Below are 16,190 nucleotides of genomic sequence, written 5' to 3'. Positions count from 1 at the left end.
GTTGGCTCTAGACGCGCCGCACGCACGAGTTTGGTTCTGGTCGGGTGGCGAGCTACCCTTCTCACCGTCCGCAGACCCGCACGGAGATCGTCGCGCGATCCCCGGCGCCCGTACTGAATCTGGCGCCCTAAGCACTCGCCTAGTTTGCCTTAGCCGTAATACGGCTCTGTATATACTACAACAGTTATGTAACTAATATTTTACGTTTTATAGCTGAGCTCGATGTATAGTTACAACTTGCTGGCTTTATAGGCTCACCCGAACACTTTTATTGGGCATTACCTACGAATTGTTACTGAGGGATTCCTTGTATGGGATTGGTTGTAGACTCATAACTATATTGTCTCTTATTTTTTTGATTACACAGCTATACTTATGGGTTGATGTTTTAATTATGAATTTTTGAAGAGCAAACGTTTGTTCTATGTGAGTAATGGAGTATTAGCGATCTGTTTGTTCACGGTTCTAGCAATGTTGTTAACTTTACACCGCTCTGATTACGAAGAGAACATGAATAGAAGATTTGGTGAAAAGTAGCAATAAAGTGCAATAAATGAAAAATTGTATACTATTCTTTATTAATTAAAGTAAAATTGAAGGTTGAAAATCTTCATCGAACCTCCTCAAATAATACGAAGAAGATTTTCAGACTCAGGACTTGTTTCACTTGTTGAATTAAGAACGTAATTTGTATGCACTATCTGTCACATAAGTTTATCGGGCACTTATATAAAGGCGGTGAAACAGGCGCTCAGTGTAAAAATTAACCCCGGCTAAATATATTTATTTATTTATTTATACTTCATCACAAAAAAAAACAGTGAATGGCGGATTTCATGCCTTAAGGCATTCTCTAACAGTCAACCATAGGGTAGTGCAGAGAAATGAAGCGGATTGATGCGAAGCCAGAACACAATCACAAAAGAATAAATATTATGAATACAATATATACAATACATATAATACATATTATATACATATACATACACATAATACAATATATATCTACTGCTAAACGACTACATATACTGCATAAATAATAAAATACACATAATGAAGAAATAAGTTTCCTCAATTGTTTTGCGACTGCCAATCCTTAAATATATGCTCGCGGACTTTAAATTTAAAGGAACTGCGATTTTTTGCCACTCTGATCTCCTTAGGGAGCGCATTCCACAGAAGAACAGCTTGAATGAAATATACATGGTGTTTTCCCCCTACCCACTATAGATGATCACATCCTCAGTGAAACATCGTTAGCCTGCAGGGCGACTGTATGTAACAAATGTTGGAGATGCATATATATATGTGTTGTACATGGCCTGTCCAATCACGTGCATGCCTTGGGGAGCTTGTAGGTTTGTATTTAACACCAGCAGAGTTTCCGGACATGTAGGATCTATAGCCGAAGATATTGTAGTTAGTAGTTAATATTATGACTGCCTCGTTGGTCACCAGGTAAGGCGTCTCGGGTTCGATTCCTCCGTTGGTATTGCTGGACTTTTTTCGGTTTTTCGAAAATTTCTCAGTAATAGCACGGAGTCTGTAATTGTGCCCGGTATATGTCAGGCTATTACATGGGTCTTACAACACAAATGGTGAAAAGTGGGTGTGCATTGTATAGCGGCATTACGTGTCATAATGTGCACCTCTGCCTACTCCTTCGGAGATAAAAGGCGTGACGAGCGTAAGTATCATGTTTTAGAAAACTCTTAGTAATAGCAAAATCGAGGAATAAGGACCAGAGAATGACAATAAGGTCGCCCCCATTAAGATAGCTCGTTAAGATAACTAGCTGAATGTGGGCGCTACTAATATGTGCTCATTTACCTATTATACATACCCCAACAGTTTGTCTCTATGTTATATTTTCCGATGCTAACGACAGCCCTATAATTATAGCATTAACATTTCCACAACCACCCCTATATATCTATAAATACGACCATTGACATTTTATTTTTTTACCCCCTTCACCCTTCAAGCCACAACAATCTTTATCCCTTTGTAATAAACTACAATATGGTACGACACAGTATTTCACAAATAGGTTCTTTCTTTGCCGGGACAAAGGGTTTCACGGGTGATCGATCACATATGAACAACCTTTTTGCTATAAAAAATATCTTCAAAGAAACCTTATTGTTAAAGGTTTATTATTTTTGCTCAGAGCATGACGCTGACATAATAATATGTAGTCAAGGACGCAATGAAGTTGTAGTAAATAGGATATTGTCTCAGGATCAAAGTTTAAGAGCTATAAAGTCATCCCGGACTGTCTAGCGGGTTACCGGGGCTCCGGCTCGAAAAGCAGGAGTAGGAACGGGGTGGTTTTTAGTCAGTAAGGGTCTGACACTCTGTTTCGTCTTGTCAAAGGCGATGGAGAAGACATTAAATGATTTTCACCATAAAAAAAATTGCAATAAGGTCATGAAGCAATAGTTTCACTTCAGGTTACACTTATCTAAGAGACACAGTCCTTTAATAATTAAAAAAATATTACGTCACGTACATATTTTTGTAAGTCTACATTGAAAATCGAAACCATAGTAAGTTAATATTTCAAGAATTGGAATCTATGTCAATCGTCAGTTGCTAGCAAATACTCAACCGAGATCAAATTATATTTAACATCGTCAACAATCCGTGACAGTCCATACCTTTTGCAATTATACCATCATGAATGACAAGAAGACTAGCTTTTGCTCGCGGTTTCGCTCGCATTATGAAGTACCTATTCATAACGGGATGTATAAGTCTCCATGTATTTTCATGTATTAACGGAATTAATCAAAATCCTTTCTTAGGGAATGCCTTCGTCTTAGTAGCTTTATGTATACAAAGTCTCAGTCCTATAAAATTTACAAAGTCTCATACAAACTGTCATCCCCTATTTTATCATCTAGGGGGTAGAATTGATCAAAATACTTTCTTAACGGATGCCTACGTCATAACATTAACCTGCATGCGAAATTTCGGGCCGCTCCGTCTAGTGCTTTGGGCTGTGCGTTGATGTCTACGTCAGCCAGTCACTCACCTTCGAGTTATACATATTTAAATTAAACTAATATTGACTGATTCTCAAGTCTATGACAGAGTACTCATGATTAATCCCAGGGTTACATAATTATCAAGAAGAGGAGGGATGATAATAAATATAATTTTGCTGTCAACAATACAAACAATGTCAACATACAATAAATTATATTTTGCTGTCAACACGTAACTTAACAATACAATACTCGTACATGACTCTAATTTCACAGAATTACGGTCAAAACACACACCACGCAGCTCCGGCTCGGCTCCGGCACGGTGTTGTTTCGAATTGTGGTTACCGCTAGCTGCCAGCATGCTTGCAGCGCACGGACTAAGAGCAGCAAGCGCGTGGTGCGACGATGCTTCACCTGTGCCTACCGAGTGGTGAGCCGCCGCCCGCCTCGCTGTCCGCGAGCTTTAAGCACGTGGCCCGCGCCATAGAAGCGCACGGGCGCGTCATCTACGACTCAAGAGAACCACGCTTTTGCCACCCACCTTCAGCTTTTTTGTATTGACTTTGTAAAATATATTATATGACATACAATTTAAAGTTCAAATTTAAATGACAGTTCAAAGTTAATTGCTGGTTTGGAGCAGTGTACGTTAAGTGTGTCCTTTATAGACATAAAGTGACATTACATAATACAGGTGGCACCTCTATACATTCAGTATTTACTGACCACTGACCAGTTAGATGCACCCTGTACCGCTAAAAGCATTTAGACATTTAACGCTAGTGCTCTCAACATGTGCTGGCATTTGCTTTTAGTAGCATGACGGTCTGAAATACACCTGGAAAGGCGCTCCGTTGTCATTGTAAGACTGAAATCGTTTACATAACATGTAGAGCTACTATCTTACGGTTTAATTTGTTCCTGAAAAGATAAGTACCTATACATATTATTAACATCTTTTTATTAGGGAAAATCGTCCAATGATTTCTCCCGCCTTGGGCGAGGCGAAAGGGAGTGTCAGACTCTTACTGACTAAATACCACCCCGTTCCTACTCCTGCTTTTCGAGCCGAAGCCCCGATAAACTTGCTAGCCAGTCCGCAGCTCCAGGTCGGCATCAGCACTGGTTGATATCCTGGCTGGTCATGCTATGAGTTTCACGTAATAAAAGCTGGTCTTTTGATACATACTGGACACAATTTCAGACTCTGTGCTATATTTTCTTTGACCACTTAAGTAAAACCACGTGAATGAGCTATATCATGAAACAAAATACCTCTACAGCAACACATCTAAAATAGTCTACTACACCAAAAGCTAAAAATAAACCTTAAACCCAACCGCACAGAGTTTAAATTCCCACTTTGTGAAGAAAAACTTTTCTTTTTTCCAAACTTTTTAATTAATTATTCAGCTCACTGTCTCACACAAAGTGTTTGTCTGCCATTAAACTAAATACGCACACAAGGTAACGCATCGAGCTGTAAAAACCAGTATATCATGGTCTCGCTTTGTGTGATCTATCCCTACATTCGAGGGGTCAGTTTATACTGGTTTGCGTAGCTTGATGTGTTGCCGTATGAACACAGGTTAAAACAAGGAGAACTCACTCGAAAAATAGTACATTTAGTACATTTTAATTAAAACGTTTCAAAGCTTTGAATACATTAAACCTTTTACATTTGTACTTCAATGCTTTCTAAGGCTGTTTATGATTATCTTTTTCACAACCTAAAACCGACTTTGTGTGTTAAACATAAAGAACAAATTCAAATAATAACACTTGGTTTGATAAATTGAAATATTTTATCAATAAACAGCCGGTTGAATTACAGCTTTAACTACAATGTGATAGAGTTTAATTTAATTTGATACTTAATAGTACTCCTTTATTATAATAATATTCTAAGTAAGCACTAGGATCAATTTATAAAAGCAGTTCACTTAGTCCTTATTACGCAGACATTAAGTGTCATTTTTGCGTGGTTTGTAGTTATTAGGTTTGTTTACTCAGAGGTGTGAATATGAAAATGCAGTTATGTGTTTAAACGCTCGCATGGCGTGTCATCGTAAGTTTACTTAGTAAAGATACGTGAATACACTGACATAAACTCTGCGATATTTTACTATATTAAATGATTGATGATGAGTCCTTTTAGAAACATTTTAGTATTGTAACAATACAGAGGTGCACATTGCAGCACGTAAAGTCACTATACAATGCACAGTGCACAATTACTTTTCACCATTTGTATTATAAGTCCTATGTAATAGGGGGTGAGCCTATTGCCATATACTGGGTACAATTCCAAACTACGTGCTACGTACAATTCCAAACTAAGAAATTTTCGAAAAACTGGATTTTGCCCAGTAATTCTTTGTGTTTTCAGCGGCTCCCGCAGCTCAAATCGTTCGAGCATTTCTGTAAAGTAACGCCTGTTTCTAATCTATATATATTAAATACGGATGAAGCCGTGGATTGGAAGTCAGTGTTGTATTAAACTTCGAACTTCAAGACAAGCTCCATCCATAATTAATACACGAACGACATAATTATATGCAAAACACTTCAAAAGGGAATGCAAGAAACGTTTATTTATCTCACAACGACAGCTTGACTGTCTGTCTGTTTGTTTGTTTGTCATTTAATCCCATCACAAAGACGCGACACAAAGGACCGGTTCCGGGAGTAAGGACCAATTATAGAGTTTGTTGTCTATTTGTCTTTCAAGTCATTTTGTAATGTTTTTGACGTCAAGTTTGTATGAGTTTACTGAAATGTTATTGGGAGATTGTGAATTGGCTATGAATTTATGTATGTGATATGCAAAAGAAACGTTTACCTAATTTAGGGAACAGAAAGTAAAGTTCCCTAAGAAGGTTGTTCCTCCGACCAGGCGAGGTGATCATGCCTGGCGGGCTTTCTGCCCAACTGTTGTTCGTTGGGATTTGCTATGTGTGATGTAGAATTTTATGACGTCATCCATTGATTTGCTCGTCGATATTCTATGTGCGACTTCTGTCATCTGTCACTTGACACTAGGTCCTTAATCTTGCAGTTTCAAATTCCTTAAGACTACATACTACTAAGCTTTAGTCTCCGGAAGGTCTAAAAATTCATTATTATCTATCATGTTTGTCCGCTATAACTATTTAACATATATTCAACTTAACTACTATTACTACACAAACAAACAAATGAATCACTTCTATTCCCCAAAAATAGCTACATATAACCTCCAAATAATTTCTAAGATTAAGATCTGCAGGAAATTTGAAATAGCATTAATTCAGACGAGCACAAGCTATTCCGACCGCGGAGCTATTATCACGGCTGTGGAAGCTATTAGCCTTAATTTAGGGACTGAAAACATAATAGGCTTTACTGAATAATGATCTAGAATAAACTTGGAGTAATTATAGGAAAAATATTGTTTTTTGTGTGGAAGATATTATCAATTGGTTTATTTGTGATGGGAACAAACACAGTTAAATAAATATTGATGTAACCGTCGTATTAAGAGTCACTTAACCCAGTCCTTAGCAATATTTTTCGTAACAAAATTGTTACTAAGGAATAGTTTAAGTAATCATTAATTGTCTTTAAGTATTGGCCTCTAGTCGATCCTCGCATTGATGACACCCGGGTGTTTTCTCCCGCCTATCAAAACTCCCATGTCCGGTAAGCACATGCGTCAGGCGATAGGTGAGGACGCCATGGCGCCTCTTAAGCTACTCCTCAAAGACGAGATTGCTGTAGTGATAGCGAGCCCATCCTTTTTATCGTAGCGTTATGTTTTATAGCCTTTCTCGATAAATGCACTATCCAAAACAAAGAGAATCGAAATCAAATAGAATCAGTTGTTCTGACGACTAGCGCGTCCAAATAAACGAACAGACACTTCAGCTTTGATATATTAGTATAGACTAATAGAATAATCAAATATACTAAAATATACCCAATTCAACAAAATTATATTAATAATATTGCCAAAAACTAACGCAGAATTTCTCAAGGTCAATATTAGTGCGGATCCCGGGACCCGGGACGAGATATCCGGGATAGGTATGAAGCGTCCCGGCCGGAATACAATATTCCCGTGCTAACCTGATTAGAGTTGTCCTTGGGAAGGTCGCAGACGGTGGCACTCGTAGCTGACACGTGTGCCGAAAAGGTTGACAAGATAGCTACGTTCTCAGTTATTATATTTTTGGGTTTGGAATTCATATTGTCAGTTTTCTTTCGTCTATTTTGCAAATGATGGATTTTTTGTCAAGAAAGTATGTTTTGAGCCCAACTTGAATGAAAATAGGGCCTTGATTACTTCTAAAATTAGGAAAACATTTTAAGCCATATTATCTTTCCGGGTCGGGCAAAGTACCCATTACTGAGCATTTTCGGTTTTTCGAAGATTACTTTAACAAGGAGTCTCGAATTGTCTTCAGTATAAGGCATAAGGCTCACATACGTAATCTCACGATAGTTATTATGAAAATACATCCTTTCTTATACTCTAAATAACTTCAATCTCAAAAACATGTCTATACTCCAAAAAATTCCAACGATCCATACCAAGCACCATATACTATAAGCACTTTCCATAAACGAAAAATTCCCATGATTTAGAAACGCCAAATACAGTTGGGCAAACATTTAGCGCGTGGGATGCGCATGAGCAGGAGTGCTTCAAATAGTTCAAATGCTCATTGGCCACAGTTTAGTGACAAATTAGTAGCTAAACTTTGGATGAAAGTGTTTTTGAACAACGTCATGTTAAGTGTAACAGCTGCGGAAAGAGATTAGTTACTGCTCAACTTGACCTTCAAATACTTAAATTTAAATGTTGTAGTGGCCCGGAGGTTTAAGGCAGTCTCTTTCGCGTGCAGTGGGATCGAAACCTACCAACGGCAAGTACCAATGTGACTTTTTCCGAGTTATATGTACTTTCTAATATTATTTAGACAAATGGTGAAGGAAAACAATAAAATTGTGATTTTGAAAACACCAACCCGTATTGAGCAAGCGTGGTGATTAATGTTCAAACCTTCTCCGCATGAGAAGATGCCTTTGGTCAGCAGTGGCCACTTACAGGCTGTTGATGTGATGTGTAACTTTACCTTGTAGGTTAATTGAAATGGTAGTGACATCTCAATCACAATCTCATATATTTTTTTACTTAAAATAAACCATTTTAAGTAAAAAAATATATGAGATTGATATATTCTGTCTGTACAACCTGTATTTTATGGCTGATGCCAACCCAGAGCTGTGGACTGCCTAGCGGGTTACAGGGGCTCCAGCTCGAAAAGTAGGAGTAGGAACGGGGTGGTTTTTGTCAGTAAGAATCTGACATTCTCTCTTGCCTCACCCAGGAGAAGTAATTAGAGGATTTTCCGCCCTCAAAAAAGGGCACAGATTGATTTCCAAATTCTTTAATCTATAATTGCATACTATGTTTAAAAACAGTCAACAACGTATTGTTGCGAGTTTCCATAGGCAGCGTTAGTCGCTTACCATCAGGCGATACATTAGCTCACTTGCCACCTATCCCATAAAAAAGAACCTAACACCAACAGCCACTGATTAAACAATTTCAAAACACGTCAATGACTCTTTATATCCTCAGCAACATTTCCTCATTGTTAATTAAATATTATACATGGTGTTTCCTAAACACTCTGTTTCACGACAAGTTCACGGCAGCCTGAGGCAACTCCTACTACAAATATTGTCATAACACCGCGCGCGGGATTTGTTTAATTTGACGTTGACGGCTTCGCGTCTCTTGTGACGTCATAGATTATGTGATAGATGCGGGAATTTGTTTGTAATTGGTGTTTTCCTATCTTGGCGTTTTTATTCCTGAAAGGGTAGGCAGAGGTGCACGGTTACGGCACGTAATGCCGCTGTACAATAAACACTTTTCATCATTTGCGTTATAAGTCTCATGTAATAGAGGGTGAGCCTATTGCTATTTACTGGACCCAATTCAAAACTCCGCGCTACTACTGAGAAATTTTCGAATAACCGAATAACCGTTTAGGACTGCGGGCAGTCTTTTGCCCTGTCCGGGAATTGAACCAGAGACCCCTTGTCCGGCAGTCGCACTTACGACCACTCAACCAACAAGGCAATCATTGTGGTGTTTCCTTTGTTTCACACTTATATTTCATACATATTAATTAATTTAGGGTACGGCAAGACAAGGTTGAGGTTTTTAGTTCATAATTATTTAAAGTTCGACTAGCGATTAAAAAAATGTTCTATCGCGTCTCGTTGTCACTTGTGACATCATATTAATATGACCTCTTTACTCTTTCTCATGAGTTGCGATAATGTTTTAACACTTCTCGAAATTACATCGAATTTTAAATTGAACAAAACTCTACTACAATTTTCATTTTCGAATAACCAACCAACCAAAAATAAGCCTTTGAGTACGTAATTTAAGTACAACATCAAAATAAAATACACAAAGAATTACAAATTCATCGAAGTGTCTCAATAAATTCGGATCCATCGCGTAAAATTAACAAGCTCAGTAATTTATAGTTCCAATTCTGTCAAACGAAATTCTTGGAAAACGTTCAAATTGCAAACTACGTATTCAGCTACTCCTTTCTTATTTCCAAACAATTCAGGTCACAATATATCTTGCAACACCGGCACTCTCGTACATTCATTGTTATCGAAGTTACCCATCTATGCTTTATCGTTTTAATCTTTGACTACACTGCAGCTGTGGATAACCCAGCCAAATTTAGAAGGCAATCTCGCCGCTTCCCGTGTCAGTCTATAACATGCCATCCAACGACCTATTTCATTCGGTAGGGTTGCAATCTTGCAGTGCATTCATTGTTAGCGTAATTCGCATGAAAATTGTACCAGAGATTTTTTGCAGAGAAATTTTTAGTTGGAAAATTTTCAAAGTGCATTTTTTAAAGTGCTGTAAAAAGATATGTTAAAAGGTTTCTTTGTTTATGATAGTAAAGTAAATGGAGATCTTAATGAGTTACTTTTTTATGCTAGAGAGAATATTCGCCTGATTTCCGAGCTGGCTGTTCGCTGTACAATGAATCAGTAATAGTTCCAAAATTGTCTAGTATTTTGTTCTTTATAAAAATTTTAACTAAAAAAGATTCTTAGTTCGTCCGTATGTTTTTCTTGTGGCATCAACTTCTTACCTATTATTAGGTGAGTAACCTATACGTACGTGTAACCAATACATACACAACCACACGCCTGACTCCCATGAGGGTAGACAGAGACTATGTTAATAATGTTTTTAGTTTTTGAAGTCGGTTTTTAGTGTTCTGTAGCCAAATGGCAAAAAACGGAACCCTTATAGATTCGTCATGTTTGACACAGGAGAAAATCCTAGAGTGCGGCAATGAATTGAAAATAAACCCAAACAACCCCTTTCTCAATTTTCCCAATCCCCGATTTCTTCAACAACCCTTAAATTCCTAACCCCCAAAAGATCGGCAACACACTTGTAACGCCTCTGGTGTTTCAAGTGTGCATGTGCCGTGGCGATAGCTTACCATCAGGTGATCCGTCTGCTCGTTTGCCATAAAATATTTATTTGTAATCCAAATCCGTATCTTGTCACTTTACTCTCAAACAAGAATGCAATCGTGAAGATGTTGCAACCATCTTGATACAAAGTGTAAACTGGACATTATTTCTTTGTTGCAAGCAATTAAAGAAGAAACAAGCCAAGCAATGAGGAGCTTATCTTCTGAGATTATGAACACAAGACTTTGTAACTCTGATATTGTATGGTAGTGTTTTTATTCAGTTTGTCTTGTTAGTGGGTTTAAAACGTTGTTCAGAATTGGTTTCTGTTTTTAATTTGATAATTTATGTACATTTATAGCTAAAGTATAATTCTACGAGGATAATTATCATAGAAAGGTATGTCATATCACTGCTGGGCTTTTTTTATATGGGAAAAAACATCCAATATCATCTCCCACCTTAAGCGAGGCGTTCTGACACGCCACACTTAGTACTTCGTTTTATTATTGTTCCTCTCAAAAAATAATTCCCTTTCCAATAGCTTCGTATTATCACATCACATGCTTCACTCATTTAAGCCTCTGTGATACCAAATTCTGGTGTAAGTAGGTACTTAATATTGCAATATGTAGACGAAAGTCCGTTGCTAAAATTTTATGAAATCTTTAGATGACAAACTTACATCAAACTGCACGACAGAAGCAATATTTCTGCTGACTTACCTGAAAAATAAAAAAAGATATGTTAAAATAATAAAAAAAACACATGTAAAAAGTTAAATAGCACAAACTTTATAACTATCTGTGCCTTCGAAGTTAAAGGGGTCAAAAACGGCTCTTCAGAGCCAAAATTTTACCCCTTTTTTAAGTGGGGAAAATCATCCAATGACTTCTTTCACCTTGGGGCAAGGCGAGAGAGAGTATCTCTGAGACTCTTACTGACTAAAAACCACCCCGTTCCTACTCCTGCTTTTGAAGCCGGAGCCCCGGTAACCCGCTAGGTAGTCCGATATGGACCTCTTCTACATAGGAAAGTTTGTCATAATCACCGCTTAGTAGTCGGATTGGAGGTCGAAGTTAAAAGTTTCAGGTATAACAAAAAGCGCTGCTGCACGGTCCTTGGCAAGTCCTTAATTTGCTCTTTTGACACCTATGAGAAAATGCTAATCTATAACCTACCTTAATGAATTTTTTATTAGACACAAAATCCCCCACACAGCCGCGTCGCAAAAAATAACCAATAAAGCAGTTTGTGAATGACGGTGACGTAACAAATGTGACGAAGATTTCAAGACAAACGTTGTTTTATGAAATCTGATAGATGGACAAACAATTCTATTTTCGTGACACATAAATACTTATCAGTTGTGTAGAGCTAGAGACATATAGGTACATAGACAAAGTACAAACATTATGTGGGCGAATACACAAGTTTTCCTCTAATTGTATTCCAAAAAGAAATGTTGACATTATACCAGAAATGAATAGAAACAGAAATAGCACATACTAAGTAAAGCAATAGCTTATTTACGGAAATTAATAAAAAAATATATCCAAATTCATATTCATTTATTTACTTTCCTCAATGTATGTATAGTACATAGATGGTTTAGTGTTACAAGTAAAAGTAATAATTATGGGCACAGCAATTTGATTCCTTCCGCCTACCCAAATACAAAATTGTTCCTAGTTTTTCGACTAACAGCCTTTTAGGTAAAATATTAATCTGAGTCAAATAAAGTAATACGAAACGAACGTATCTATTAAAAAGTAAAATAAATAAATAATCCACAATCACATGGCATCTCCTCTTTGTATTCGCTTCATGTAAGAAATCCACATCTACACAACTGATAAAAAACAAAAATATATAGAATAGAATCAGGCGTTACTTTACTAACCTACATATCATGTTTAGTCTATAAGCGGAATTAAAACTAAAAAAAATAATGTATTGCTAGTTCATAAACAAAAATACCTATTTTATAAAAAAATACTTACATTTCTACCCATCTCTCTGTCAATTACTCAGTGTACAATAGTCATGTAGTTTCCAATAATGTGCAAATTGAATCCAAATGTATTTAGCGTCTCGTATAACGGCGGAACAAACATGGGTTAGCTTCCAAGCTTAATTTCTCTTTAATAACTGTGATTGGCTACACAACCTCTATGCAGTCAACAATTAGATAGATATTGGCCAAATATTGATCGAAGGTGCAGCTGCTATTGGCGTGGACAACAATGCGATAGAATATCAACTTGCTGTGTTATCACTGGGGTAAGCAGAGGTCTCCATCTAAACTAAAACATATATTAAAATACTACTACGTCCTTTTCTCCTGGGTACCGTTAGACAGAGCTGTATAAGGGACAATATATCGCACCCCCAGATCCATAAAGGCGTAAGTGGCATTACGACAATATTTTTTTTGTACAGATTTGGATAGTGTGAATAAAGATGCATAAGCTCATTATTTTTCATGCAAATCGGACCTAAAAATGAATATTTATGACAAAAAAATGATTTAGTACTTCACCAACATTGAATATTTTTTTAAATAAGAATAGCAATAAATCAATTTACACAAGTAAAATGCCGCCAATAAAAAAATATTCACCTTTACGCTTTTTACCCCGAGTCAAATGAAAAATTATATACATATATCTCTTGTTATGACTTTTTTAATTTAATGAAAAGCCAAGTGGTTTATAGTATTACGGATTACATCCTATGATGACAGGAAATAATCAAAAGTAAAAAGATTTAATTGCGATTACATCAAATACTGACGCAATTTTTAAGATTAAGAATACTTACATCTAACTTCGACTTCATAATTAAAAATTAAAAAGAGAATTTTCGAAATTAAGTCTGCACACTACTGACTTTTTCTGAAGTAATCATTATTACGCCCTTTTTCCGTTCGTAAATAATTTCATAAGCTGGAAGTAATCGCGAACGCGCCAATCAACCAGTTGAAACATGAATTTATTCGTCTATACTGCGCATGCGTAAGGTGCGCAGGAGAAGCGTGTGTTTGTTTACTTCTCATTACGGACGCGCCGCGCGGTGATAACAGCACGTATTGATTGCATTTCCGCATTATTCATTGAAATAGGAATTTAGAGTGTTTAAAAATTGTTTCCACGATGTCTGGACGTCGAGGTCGGTCAAAGAAAATGCTTGATTTTGTATGTAAGTATCTACATTTTCATAAGTTATTGTCTAATCAAATCAAATAAACAGGAAAACAAAGGTGAGATTGTAGAAAGGGTAGTAGGTAGAGCTTGTCTAATTTGAAATGACGCGTGCTAGTTTTGAATTATTTTAGATAAATCTGTAAGTGCTAATTAACAACATTTTGTCATTGTGCGAGCATCAAATGATTGACTATTTATAATTGTGTATACACGTATGTCGCGTACATATTTGAAATTCGCTTGTATTCGTTAATTCACGATAGTGGCGCACGTCATTTCAAGTTAGACAAGCTCTACCTACTTACCTATAAGACAGCCGCTGTGCAAAATTTTAGGTAAGTAAGTTATCGAACTCGGTGTTGAATATCTACGGCCCCGCTGTGATAGCACAGTGCTATACACCATTTCAACGCCTAGTTCGAGATCGAGACATTATACCTACTTAGTAATTATTGTTGTGTTTGTTGTATTCGTTGACAGAAACAAATAATTAAGTAATATTTAGTAGAATAGCGGCTGTCTACCAGTGCATAGGTATGTTCTTAAACAGTTATCCAAAAAATCTTTAATAGTAGTAGGTAGGTAGGTAAGTATTTATATCTACTTTTTTTAAATTTTTAATAAGTAGGTATGGGTGGTAAGTTGTGTGTTTTCTAGGGAGGCCATGTCTAGCTAATCTACCTGGGTACCTCTATACGGCAAGGCGCCTTTAATTTTTTTAAATAAATGTGGATCTAAGTATTAATTACAGTTTCAGGTTGTGAACATAATGAATCTCACACAGCAAATAGAAATGACGAACTTTTTCCTCGTAACACAAACAACCAACGGAATATCGAAGAGACCGAGGTAGCAAGTTCAGGTTGGTATTTTATAATGATTCCGTTCTCTTTTTGCTTCTTGAACGTTTACTGTCTGTCATAAATAGGTAGGTACGTAACGTCACGCTTTATTCCCATGGGTGTAGGAGAAACGAGGGAGCATTACTAGCATTGTAAACAATGCAAGAAATCCTGTAAACCTCCCCAAATAAGCTAAATCGCTTGTGCTATGAGTGGTTTCACGTCAGGCAGTAATGTAATGAGTAGATATGACCAGTAATCTCTTCATCGTAAGTAATTCTGAAATTGGTTCAGTAGTTTCTGTGTTTATCAATTGCAAACAAACTAACAAACGAACACACAAATCTTTCCCTTTAATAAACTATCTATACTATATATATATATTATATATTTTATATATAATATCTATACTAATATTATAAAGCTGAAGAGTTTGTTTTGTTTGTTTGTTTGTTTGTTTGTTTGTTTGTTTAAACGCGCTAATCTCAGAAACTACTGAACCGATTTGAATAATTCTTTCACTGTTAGATAGTCTATTTATCGAGGAAGGCTATAGGCTACAAAACATTACGCTACGATCAATAGGAGCTGAGCAGCGGGTGAAGCCGCGCGGCAGTAGCTAGTAGTAAATAAATAGTAATAGTATTATTAGACTGCTTCCGTGGCGTGTGTGGGTGATGAACCTACTGCAAAACGTGAGGTCGCGGGTTCGAATCCCGCCTTGGACAAATATTTGTGTGATGAGCATAAACATTTTGTTCTGTGTCTGGATGTAATTTATAATTATAATAATATGTATGTATTTTGGGCACCTTCCCTAAGGGCTGCGATCTCAATCAGATATTCTTTTTATAACTCTGTAAATAGAATGTCTGATTATTTAAAGTAGTTTAATTGTTTATTGTAAATATTATTGTATTTTCTTATAAATAAAGACCGTATATATATTCAGTTCTCTCTGATCTCTCTATCTGGTTACTAGAACACTAGCTTATTAATAGCTTACTTTGGTACCTGATAATATCCTATGTGAATTGTCCCTGGATATTTTTTATTGTATAGTTTAACTAGGTCTTATGTTATATTAAATTTTCAGATGACAAACTACATGCGTCGCATTCAATTCAAATAAGAAAGAACCAGTTTTTAAGAACTAGTAGTAAAACTACGGGCTACCGAGAAATTGTGTCAGCTGATGAAAATGAAGAACCTTTCTCTCCAGCAGTGTCTGAGTATACCTATATACCTACAGAAAATTCAAGTCGGTTTTCTAGTCCAGTACGTAGCTTTAATACTTCAGCTTCGTCTGCGTTGGTGCGAGATGTAACAATAGCGATAACAGCTGATTGCGTTACTCCTTCATCTAGACCACAAAATCTCTTTCAATTTAGTACTCCCGAATTTAGCCGTCAAATCGATTTTATTGCATCTCCGTCTATTATTTATAAGCATAATATAGAAAATGAAAAAACTAATAATAGCCCTGATCGTGAGTTTGATGGCATTTATTCTTTACTAGTAGATAATTGTGATGATACTATTCAATATGAGACCAACGCAGAAGCTATTTTAATTGAAAACACTCACGAAATTCATAATGTAAATGATGACAACATCAAAGTTTATATGGA

General features: G+C 36.5%; 1 protein-coding gene and 1 long non-coding RNA gene across 8 annotated transcripts in view; one reads left to right on the top strand and one right to left on the bottom strand.

Moving 5' to 3' along the window:
- LOC118279393 (protein madd-4) overlaps positions 1-16,190 on the bottom strand; it is a 409,330-nt gene that overhangs the window by 249,768 nt on the left and 143,372 nt on the right. The gene's annotated exons all lie outside the window — the stretch shown is intronic.
- Positions 13,188-15,724, top strand: LOC126911413 (uncharacterized). Its single transcript, XR_007705966.1, has 3 exons — positions 13,188-13,712; positions 14,469-14,579; positions 15,656-15,724. It is a non-coding gene; the product is annotated as an uncharacterized LOC126911413 (long non-coding RNA).

The sequence above is a fragment of the Spodoptera frugiperda genome, chromosome 14, assembly GCF_023101765.2.
Source record: "Spodoptera frugiperda isolate SF20-4 chromosome 14, AGI-APGP_CSIRO_Sfru_2.0, whole genome shotgun sequence".
Taxonomy (NCBI): domain Eukaryota; kingdom Metazoa; phylum Arthropoda; class Insecta; order Lepidoptera; family Noctuidae; genus Spodoptera; species Spodoptera frugiperda.
The sequence above is the reverse complement of the archived record's forward strand: the minus strand, read 5'-3'. Positions and strand labels throughout refer to the sequence as shown.